Source organism: Carlito syrichta, unplaced genomic scaffold (genome assembly GCF_000164805.1).
Source record: "Carlito syrichta isolate Samal-C Ts95f unplaced genomic scaffold, Tarsius_syrichta-2.0.1 Scaffold314309, whole genome shotgun sequence".
Taxonomy (NCBI): Eukaryota; Metazoa; Chordata; class Mammalia; order Primates; family Tarsiidae; genus Carlito; species Carlito syrichta.
This window is the reverse complement of record NW_007258405.1, coordinates 62,580-72,371: the sequence shown is the minus strand read 5'-3', so window position 1 is coordinate 72,371 and position 9,792 is coordinate 62,580. Positions and strand designations below refer to the sequence as shown.

Sequence of the window (9,792 nt, the reverse complement as noted above, 5' to 3'; positions counted from 1 at the left end):
TTATACAAAGACTGTTTCTGTTCCAACATACAGAGGAGACACATCCTAAGAACAGGTATGAGTCTCCTTGAATCTCTAACTTAGTGATTATTGTTATATTAATCTAGACAAAGCAACATCATAAACATTATTACGTGTTTATCTTTGAATTTCAAATACCCCAATTCAAACGAAGTATGCCAAAGTGTAGAAAAAATCAGGATAAATGCCTCAATTTAGGGCACAAAAATAATTTATGGAGCTACAAATTACAAAAGAGTTTGAGAAATTTTTATATGAAATGTAGAAACCCTTACTTGAATCACCACACTACTGCCTGGGTGACAGAGCGCATGCTGATAAAATGTAACCATAATAAGGATTTGGAAAACATCCTTGTTATTGATATTGGTCTTGGTAATAATTTTTTTATGATAAATATAAACAAGTTGGAGATATCAAGCTGAAAATCGTCTGCAGAGTAAAGGGAAAAGGAAGAAGGCTTACAGGACAAGAAAAAATCATCTGCAAACCATATACTGGATGAGATGTTAAAGAAAGAAAATGATAGTCACTTGAATAAAAAAAATCCAAAAAATGAATACTTATTTTCCAATGAGGACATACAGATTGCCAACAGGTATATGAATTGGCACTGGACATCACCAACAGAGGCAATTTCAAATAAACACAATGATGATATATTGTCTCACAGCTGTTAGAATGGCTAATATCAACAAGAGAGAGAGAGAGAGAACTTTTGATAAGGATGTGAAGTAAAAAAAATCCTGTATATTCTTGGTGAGTTTAAAATTGGTAGAGTCATAGAAAATTATTATCAACATTCTTTTAAAAATAATCCACATAACACAGAAATCCCTTTTCTGGGTATATAACCAAAGGAAATAAAATCAGTATCAAAAAGAAGTCTCCAACCCCTATGGGCATTACAGCATTTGTCAAGATGGCCAAGCTTGAAAACAACCTAAATATTTGTGGAATCTGTGTTGATTAAGAAAATAGCATGTACGTACACGTACACACACACACACACACACACACACACACACACACGAATATATGCACAATAGCATATGTTTCAGTCAAAAATTTTTTCAAATAATTCTGCAATTTTACCCTTATGGATGACATTGTAAGACATTATGCTAACTGAAGTGACCCAGGCTCACACACACACAAATGCTGTGTGAGAACGGGTACAGTGGCTCAAGTCTGTAAACCCATCACATTGGAAGACTGAGGTGAGAGGATTGCCTGAGCTCAGGGGTTCAAGACCCATCTGGGCACCTGGGTGAGACCACGGGTCAATGACAAATACAAAAATAAACTTGGCATGGCAGTGCATGCTTGTAGTTCCAGTTACTCGAAAGGCTGATGTGGAAGGATCGCCTGAGTCCAACAATGAGGCTGTGGTGGTCATTAGCATGCCACTGCATTCCAGCCTGGAGTGAGATTCCAACTCGGGGAAAATATCCTGTATGATCTCACTTCTGTGGAATCAAAAAACTGCACTCATAGAGGAAAAAAGTACAACGTGGTCACTAGGGCCTACAGGTGGGAGAATAGAGATGCAATGGTTGCAAAATTTGAGTTATAACTAAGTCTTAGGGAACTAATGTGTACCACAGTGACTTATTGTTAATAATGAAATAATGAAAATTATTTCTAATGCTTAGAAAATTTGCTAAAATAGAACACATTTTGTGTTCTCCTTACAAAACATAAAAATTGCAAGTACATAAGATGGTTAATATGTTCATTAATATAATTGTAATCATCATTTCACACTGTATAGGCATATCAAATTATTACGTTATTCACAACACATGGTTACACATTTTTATGTATAAATACCTGATGCTAATCACACATAAACATACATACATGTCTTTGAATATATGCATTCTTGAAACTAGTCCTAAGCTTCATACTAAAGAAAATTAAAATGAGTTATTAAGACACAAGGTAACATTTAGGAGTTTAATATGTGTTTACCAATCCTTACACAATATAGTATACTTAAATATTTGGATATAAAGAAAAACTACCAGTCTCAGATCATACTATAAAAGTAAAATTTAAGTAAAATATCAGGATTACTTTTTTTTTTGAGTTGGAGACTCACTCTGTCATCCAAACTGGAGTGCAGTGGCCATTCCCGGCCACCGCAGTCTCGACCTGCTGGGCTCCAGTGATCCTTCCACCTCAACCTTCTGAATTACAGGTGCATGCTACCATACCTGGCTCATTTTGATTTATTGTAGAGATGAGGTCTCACCAAGTTGCTCAGGTGGGTCTCAAACCCACGGGCTCAGGCGATCCACTCACCTCAGCCTCCCAAAGGTGTGGGATTACAGGCTGTGCCACCGAGCCCAGCTAGGATTTCTTCTATTAAGAGAGATAATTTGTATTTAGGTAGGACTATTGAGTATGAATTTAAATAAAATCATTGGAAATCTCCCTAGTATAGAAAATCATAAATTAGAAAACATGTAACATGTATCCAGAGTGTTCTTAAAATTTATCAAACAGAAACAAAATCACTGCTCACATACTTCCAAAAATGATGCAAAAAGAAAACATAAAAAATAGTTTGACATGGATTTCCAAATAAATAAGTAAATACTTGTATGTCTCCATAGCATCAGAAAGGTAGTCAGATCACGCAGTTCCTAACAAAGCATTAAGTGGACTTTGATAGCTTCTGTGAACTTCAAAGATCTTTGAAGAAGCAGAGTTTTTGGAGAATTTCTGAACATGGAATAACAGATGTCCCTTTGTGACAGGAAGAGAAAGAATCCCAGGTTTCATAGAAACCATTTCCCCGGGAGCAGACCACCTTCCCAAACCACATTTCAAGCTCTGATTCCTCAACCTGTGTCATCTGCTTCATTCACTCCCACTTACCTGGAAGTTTGGCTAATGTGCCATGTCTCTTCACATCCCAGGGCTTTTTATTTTGCTCCAGACACTTAATAAGTTCTGGCTTAGAGACAGCAAGTTCTGTTTAATTGGAAAAAAGTAACATGACTCTTGCTAAGGTTCTTAGATTACAAACGTAGTATTTGATCAGTAGAGAACACATTATACAAGATTCTAGAAAATTAACTCCCAAATATGGTTTCCCAATAAAACCTTTAGAACATTTAGATAGAATTTCAATTCTTGGGTTTCTTTTTATTCTAAGTTGGAGTCTCATTCTGTCACCCAGGCTGGAGTGCAGGGGAAAGCTCATAGCCACCCCAGTTCTCACTTGTTGGGCTCAGGTAATTCTTCTCCCTCAGCCTACCTCATTACTAGTACTACAGGTGTGCATTACCACTCCCAGATAATTTTTTGATTTAGTGTAGAGATGGGGTCTTGCCAAGTTGCCCAGGTTATTCTTGAACCCATGGGCTCTGGCAGTCCTCTCAACGCAGTCTCCTAAACTGCTGGCATTACATGGCTGAGACACCATGCCTGGTCTTAAATTTGTGAGTTCTTAGTTCAGTACTAGTGAGTCAATAACTTATGGCAGCAATTGGAATCAGATGTAGGCAATGATCTATGCCACTAAATTTCTGAACTTACCAATAATATAGCTAGAAGGACACTGGTCAATTTAAAATAGAGAAGGCTTCATGTCAAAATGAAACATCATTAATTTTTTATTTTCTATGTTAATATATTACCAACTTTTCATTGATAGTAGGAATCTGAAACTCATTCATGCAAAGCAGAAATTCCCAGAAAACATTCTACAAAGGAAGGACATAAAATTCTTAGTATGAAATAGGGATTGTGTTTTGAAAATTGACTCACCTAGAAAAACCAGGTTTCTATGGTTCTCTAACATCACAGTCCTGTACAATATTCGCTGAGGGGAGTTTAGGCATGCCCACTCCTCCGGAGAGAATTCTATGGCCACATCCTTGAATGACAACAACCCCTGAAAACAACAAAAACACATATTTACCAAGTCACCATGGCCTCCAGGTAAAGCAAGAGTGAAAAGAACAGGATCCAGCTGACAAGACAACTACTATTATGCAATAAAAAATTTCATAATACAAAAATATCCTCTAATGAATTGTGTGGGAAAAAAGGATGTAATAAAATCCACTCAGTCACTGTAGACTCTCTATTTTTGTGAGTGAAACAGCATAAAATGGACACAAACACAGGCATGTATATTTTAAATTACTGATTATATCACACAGAATACATTACATATACTGCTCCTAGTAAGTCAGAAGATCCTCATCATGTTTTAATTTGTACAATGAATTGAATATCTTGTTAAAATGCAAATTCTGATTCAGAATACATAGATTTAGCCTGAGGTTCTGCACTTTTTTGTTCAGTTAGTTTGTCTCATTCTTATTTTTTTTTTTTTTGAGTTGGAGTCTCACTGTCACAGAGACTGGAGTGCAGTGGCTGCTCCCGGCTGCTGCAGTCTCGACCTGCTGGGCTTTGGCCATCCTTCCACCTCAGCCTTCCAAGTAGCTGGAACTATGGGCGTGCACTACTATGCCCGCCTAGGTGCATGTCATTTTGAACCAGGCTAGGGTGCCCTGACATAATCACATCTTATTGCAGTCTCAATCTCCTTGACCAAAAGAATCCATCCTCCATAGCGTCCCAAGTATTTGAGACAAATTTGTATCTGATCTCAAGGCACACAGGTGGAACACAACATCCATGCTGAGATCTTTTAGCCAAAAGTTATTCTAATTTATTATTATTTTTTGAGTTTCAGTCTCACTCTTCTCGCCCAGGCTGGAGTGCAGTTGTATGCTCATGGCCATGGCAGTCTCAACTTGGTGGACTTAGGCAATCCCTCTGCCTCAGCCTTCCAAGTATCTAGAACTACACCTGGCTAGTTTTTATAATTTACTGTAGAGACAAGGTCTCATCAAATCCCCAAATTGTTATCAAAACCCAGGCTTAGGCAAGTCTGTTGCCTCAACCTCCCAAAGTGCTGGGATTAAAGACTGAGTCACCACACCTATCCAATATAGTAATTCATAATCTCAATTTAATAACAAGCAAGCTCGTGTTACACAGAAATCAGCCTACAGGTATCTCCCATGGCATGTAATCTCTGAAAGTGTATTTATATTTTTAATTTTTGGTATCCTAGAGAGCAAGTCTCTTCTAATTATTCAGACTTTCTGGAGTTATTTTGGGCAGTAACTGCCATCCTGTTTAAATGTCCATTTTATTTATTTTTTATTTTTTTTTTGAGTTGGAGTCTCACTCTGTCGCCCAGACTGGAGTGTAGTGGCTGCTCCCAGCCACCGCAGCCTCGACCTGCTGGGCTCCGGTGATCCTTCCACCTCAATCTTCCAAGTAGCCAGAATTACAGGCATGCACTACCATGCCCTGCTGATTTTTTGATTTATTGTAGAGATGAGGTCTCGCTGCCCAGGCGGGTCTCGAACCCGCGGGCTCAGGCAATCCACTCACCTCAGCCTCCCAAAGGCGTGGGATTACAGGCTGAGCCACCAAGCCCGGCTAAATGTCCATTTTATTAACCATGTTCAACATGGAGCTGATGAAGCATCTAGACAGAACCTTAATAGTACATGTTCTGGGTAGGAGCAGAGGCTCATGCCTATAAACCCAGCAAGTTGGGAGGCCATGGCAAAAGAATTTTCTGAACCCTTGAGTGTGAGACCAGTCTCGGCAACTTGGCAAGACCTCGTCACTACATAAATTTAAAAATTAACTTGGTTCTGGTGGCCATGTGTGCCAGTGCATTTCATTCTGGACAACAGAGGAAGACTACATACACGTGTTTCTATCCTTCATTAGGATCTGAGGTGTATCCAATCTCCAATGGGATTCTTTGTTACCATGCCTTCCCATGACCCCCAGTAACAAGGGAACATTTTTAATAATGCAGGTCATACATTTGTGGTGAGAACAGTTTATGACAACTAAGCAGTATGGTTGAAGAGAACAGAAGAGGCTTTGTAGGGAGAAGTGTCTGACAGACCCATTGAATATCACAGGAAGAACAAAAATAGTTGAAACAAGATCATTAGGCAGGACCATCACAAGGACAGGAGGATGGTTTGCAAGTTTTACACACATGACAATCCCTCTGATCTGGGACACATTTACCTGAGAAGCAGCCATTTTTTCTTTTTCCTCCTACATCTCTGAGATTTCTTCTCAGGTGAGATTATCTAATCTAGTAGCACCTATATTTAGAAAATATGCCTTTTGTTTCAAAATTAAACGGAATGTATTTAATTTTTGTCAGTCTTACCACCCTATTTGGAGGCCCTCGCTTGCTCTCCTGTTTGCCTGAGGTTCTCTTTGATGTGTAGATTCTTCCACCACCTCCATGAGGTGGGTCTACTTTGTCTCTTGGGATAGTTTCCTTCTTTACAAGTGCAAAATAATCCAGAGGACAGACATCAATTCTGCCTTTGCCCCTCAAGAACAGTGATGTGTCTAAAAGTGCAAAGAAACCAGTCACCGAACTAAAATATATTTTTGTGAGTTACTCGTTTAATAATATAAAACTTAGACCTAATCAATCCAAAACACAACAGTCTACTTTCAAAATTCAACATAACTCCATTTTAGACTGGTGGGGTGGGGGGGATCTCTGGCCTCTTAGTGTGTTTGCAAGCAGCTAAAATAATTTTCAAATGCTAACAAATTAAGGTTGGCACCAGTATGCAGCTTTCTAGACTAACTCTGGGAAAGTGTAAGTATGTGCAGTAATTCTGTTTTGTTTACTAAAGGAACAAGGAGACTGTGAAGCGAGGATGAGAGAATTCACCACTTTCCAGGACTCCTCTCATCGCACAGATGTCTGCAAGTCTAAGGAACCTCTTGATCTTAGCTCCTCTCTGTCCCAAATCCTGGATAAAATTTTTTTAAAAAGCACACATGGCCCAGAGTTTGACAAGCTCTCGAGAGGCTTTGGCCTTTTCCTAAACCGGTGCTCAGCAAGGGGAAGGCCATGTTCAGCTTGCGTGCCAAGATCGTGAAGTCCAATGGCGAGAAGCCAGATGAGTTCGAGTGTGGCATCTCCCAGGCTCCCCTGGAGCTGGAGATGAATTTGGACCTCAAGGTTCAGCTCAGGGAGCTCAACATCAGCTCAGGGAGCTCAACATAACAGCGGCCAAGGAAATTGAAGTTGGTGGTGGTCAGAAGGCTATCATAATCTTTGTTCCCATTCCTCAACTGAAGTCTTTCCAAAAAACCTAAGTGCAGCTAGTACGTGAATTGGAGAAAAAGTTCAGTGGGAAGCATGTTGAATTCATTGCTCAGAGAATTCTGCCTAAGCCAACTGGAAAAAGTCGCACAAGATATAAGCAAAAGCATCCCAGGAACCGTACTGTGTCAGCTGTGCACGATGCCAGCCTTGAGGACTTGGTCTTCCCAAGTGAAATTGTGGGCAAGAGAATCCGCGTGAAGCTGGACAGCAACCAGCTCTTCAAGATACACTTGGACAAAGCACAGAACAATGTGGAGCACAAGGTAAAAACTTTTTCCGGTGTCTACAGGAAGCTCCTGGGCAAGGAGGTTAATTTTGAATCTCCATAATTTCAGTTGTAAACAGATATAACTAAATAAAGTATATTCACAGCACACATGACACAGGAGCGTCTTTACGAGGCCATCCCCCTCATTTACTTGGTTTTAATGGCCCTACCAAATAAAGTCACAATCCCTGTTCCAACCCCTTATGTTGTCAAAACCGGATTTGGACCTGGTGACACAAATGGCCAAGGACACTAATGACTGATATTGGAGAGTTCCACCTAGATAATTCAGGTAAGGCCATTGCAGGACTATCACTCAACAGTACTTGCCCATCCCAGCTTCCCCTTTCCCCTTCTGAAAGCCTTTCCTCCCAGGCCCTCCGGGATCTCAGCACCACATATTCTGGCTGGGGTTTTTGGACTGAAGAACTGCTATTGGCCAAGAGGTCTCCTTAACGTTGGAGCCACCGTTTAACTCTAGGGAGGAGAGAGGGAGTTGGCCAGGATCATAGCCTCCCCTTCCCCCCACCAGCCCCCATGCAGGTCAGATCTTTTCCATGAACTTCGTGGGTTCCGCACACTCGGGGGTGGTGAGCTGCACGGAGAGTGCTCAGCAGGCAATGTCGCTGCAGGGTCAAGACCACAGGTTTCTGGCCCAGGACCACCTACACCGAGGGGACCAGACCAAGTCACAGGGGAGGACGGGTCCAGGCTCTCGGAGCTGACGGAGAGGCCAGTCCCTAAAGAGACAGGTCATTCGGGTCCATCCCCTCTCTGGGAACCTCCCTGTACTCACCACCGCCCGCCTTCCAAGGGTCTCAGCATCCGCCCTACGAATCTCCCAGGACCTGCATGTCACAGGGTAACCAGGCTCAAACGAAGATAAGTGAGGCTGATGGAGGACACTAAGGCCCGGTAAGAGCCCAGAAGCTGCCCCCTCACTTCCGGCTCCTGTCTGGCCATTTCAAACCCCAGCATTAGTTGATTGGATAAAACTCGAGACCATCTGGTGTTGAGTGACAGGACATGCAATCAGACTTGGGCTGCACGAGGCAAGAAAATGTTGAGATTACTCCCAACTGCGGAATGTGGTAAGGACGTGTGAAAGGGCCCCTTACAAGACATGCTGGAAACAATGGCGTCTGCCTGGTTCCCAGTTGGTGGGTTGCGGAGCTGCGGGACTACAATTCCAGCATGTCCCGCAGTCTAGAGACCCACCAACCAGGAGCGGAAAAAAACTGCCATCATGCCCCAAAGGGGCCCACAAACCTCCTGCCCCCACCCTTCTGCCCAGACTCCAGGGCAAGGAGAAAACTAAAGGCATTTTTGCCTATGGAGTCCTCGTTTTGCACCCCCTGTCAGTCAAGACCAGAAGGGCGGGGCCTGAAGGTTTTTCCAATCAATGGATGCTGAGGTCTGAACTGGTCAATCAGATGGGAGCTGGAAGAGACAGGCCGGCTTTTGGACTCTGGCTGGCCTTTTGTCTCCTGCGCCTGTGCACAGAGTTGGGTCATCCTCTCTGCAGTGTCCTGCACTTTGGAACCTACGTGTGTCTTCGCTTCAACCACTGTCACCCTGTGATCTGCAGTATGTGAAAGTCCTTGGTGAGGCTGTTAGAGTAACAGGAAGCTGGGAGGTGAGTGTGCTGGGGTGTCTTGAGAGGGGGAGATGATGGACTTGGATGACCGGGCTGTAGTGGGACCAGCCTCCTCCGCAGCTGACGGTGAACACATCCCCACCTGCAGCTGGGCCTGGTGCCCTCGGTGTAGGTGAGGCTAGGCCGGAACCCTGGGGACTTGTCCCATCTGCAACCTCAAGCTAAACCTTCTGTGAACACCCCCTCATTCCACGTGTTTGGGACCCAAAAAAGTAGTGGGGAAGATCTGACTGACTGGCGGAGCCAATGGAGGGAGGGTCTGGGGTACTGTTCCCCACCCCTCCTTTTGCCACCCCAAGGTTATGTCACAACGTTGAGGAACAATTTCTCTCTTTATAGCTGTGGCAATCAATACATTTTCACCAGAAAGTATGATAGATTGTTGAGTTTCACAGGTGTATGAAAGCTTCCATTACATTTATTTTTTGAGTCAATCACACTCTGTCATCAAGGCAGGAGTGCAGTGGTACACACACGGCCCACCCAGAATCAACCTGCTGGGTTCCGGTGATCCTTCTGCCTCAGTCTTTCAATAGATAGAACTAAAGGCATGTGGTACCACACCCAGATAATTTTTTTTATTTATTGTAGAGAGGAGGTCTTGCCAAGGTGCCTGGAATGGTCTTGAACATGCGGGCTCAGATGATC

General features: G+C 42.6%; 2 pseudogenes; one reads left to right on the top strand and one right to left on the bottom strand.

Annotated features, from left to right (window-relative positions):
- LOC110596807 overlaps nt 1–6,123 on the bottom strand; it is a 9,872-nt pseudogene extending 3,749 nt beyond the window's left edge.
- An 838-nt stretch (nt 6,124–6,961) lies between these two features.
- On the top strand, nt 6,962–7,560 carry LOC103273942 (annotated as a pseudogene).
- The last annotated feature ends 2,232 nt before the right edge of the window (nt 7,561–9,792 follow it).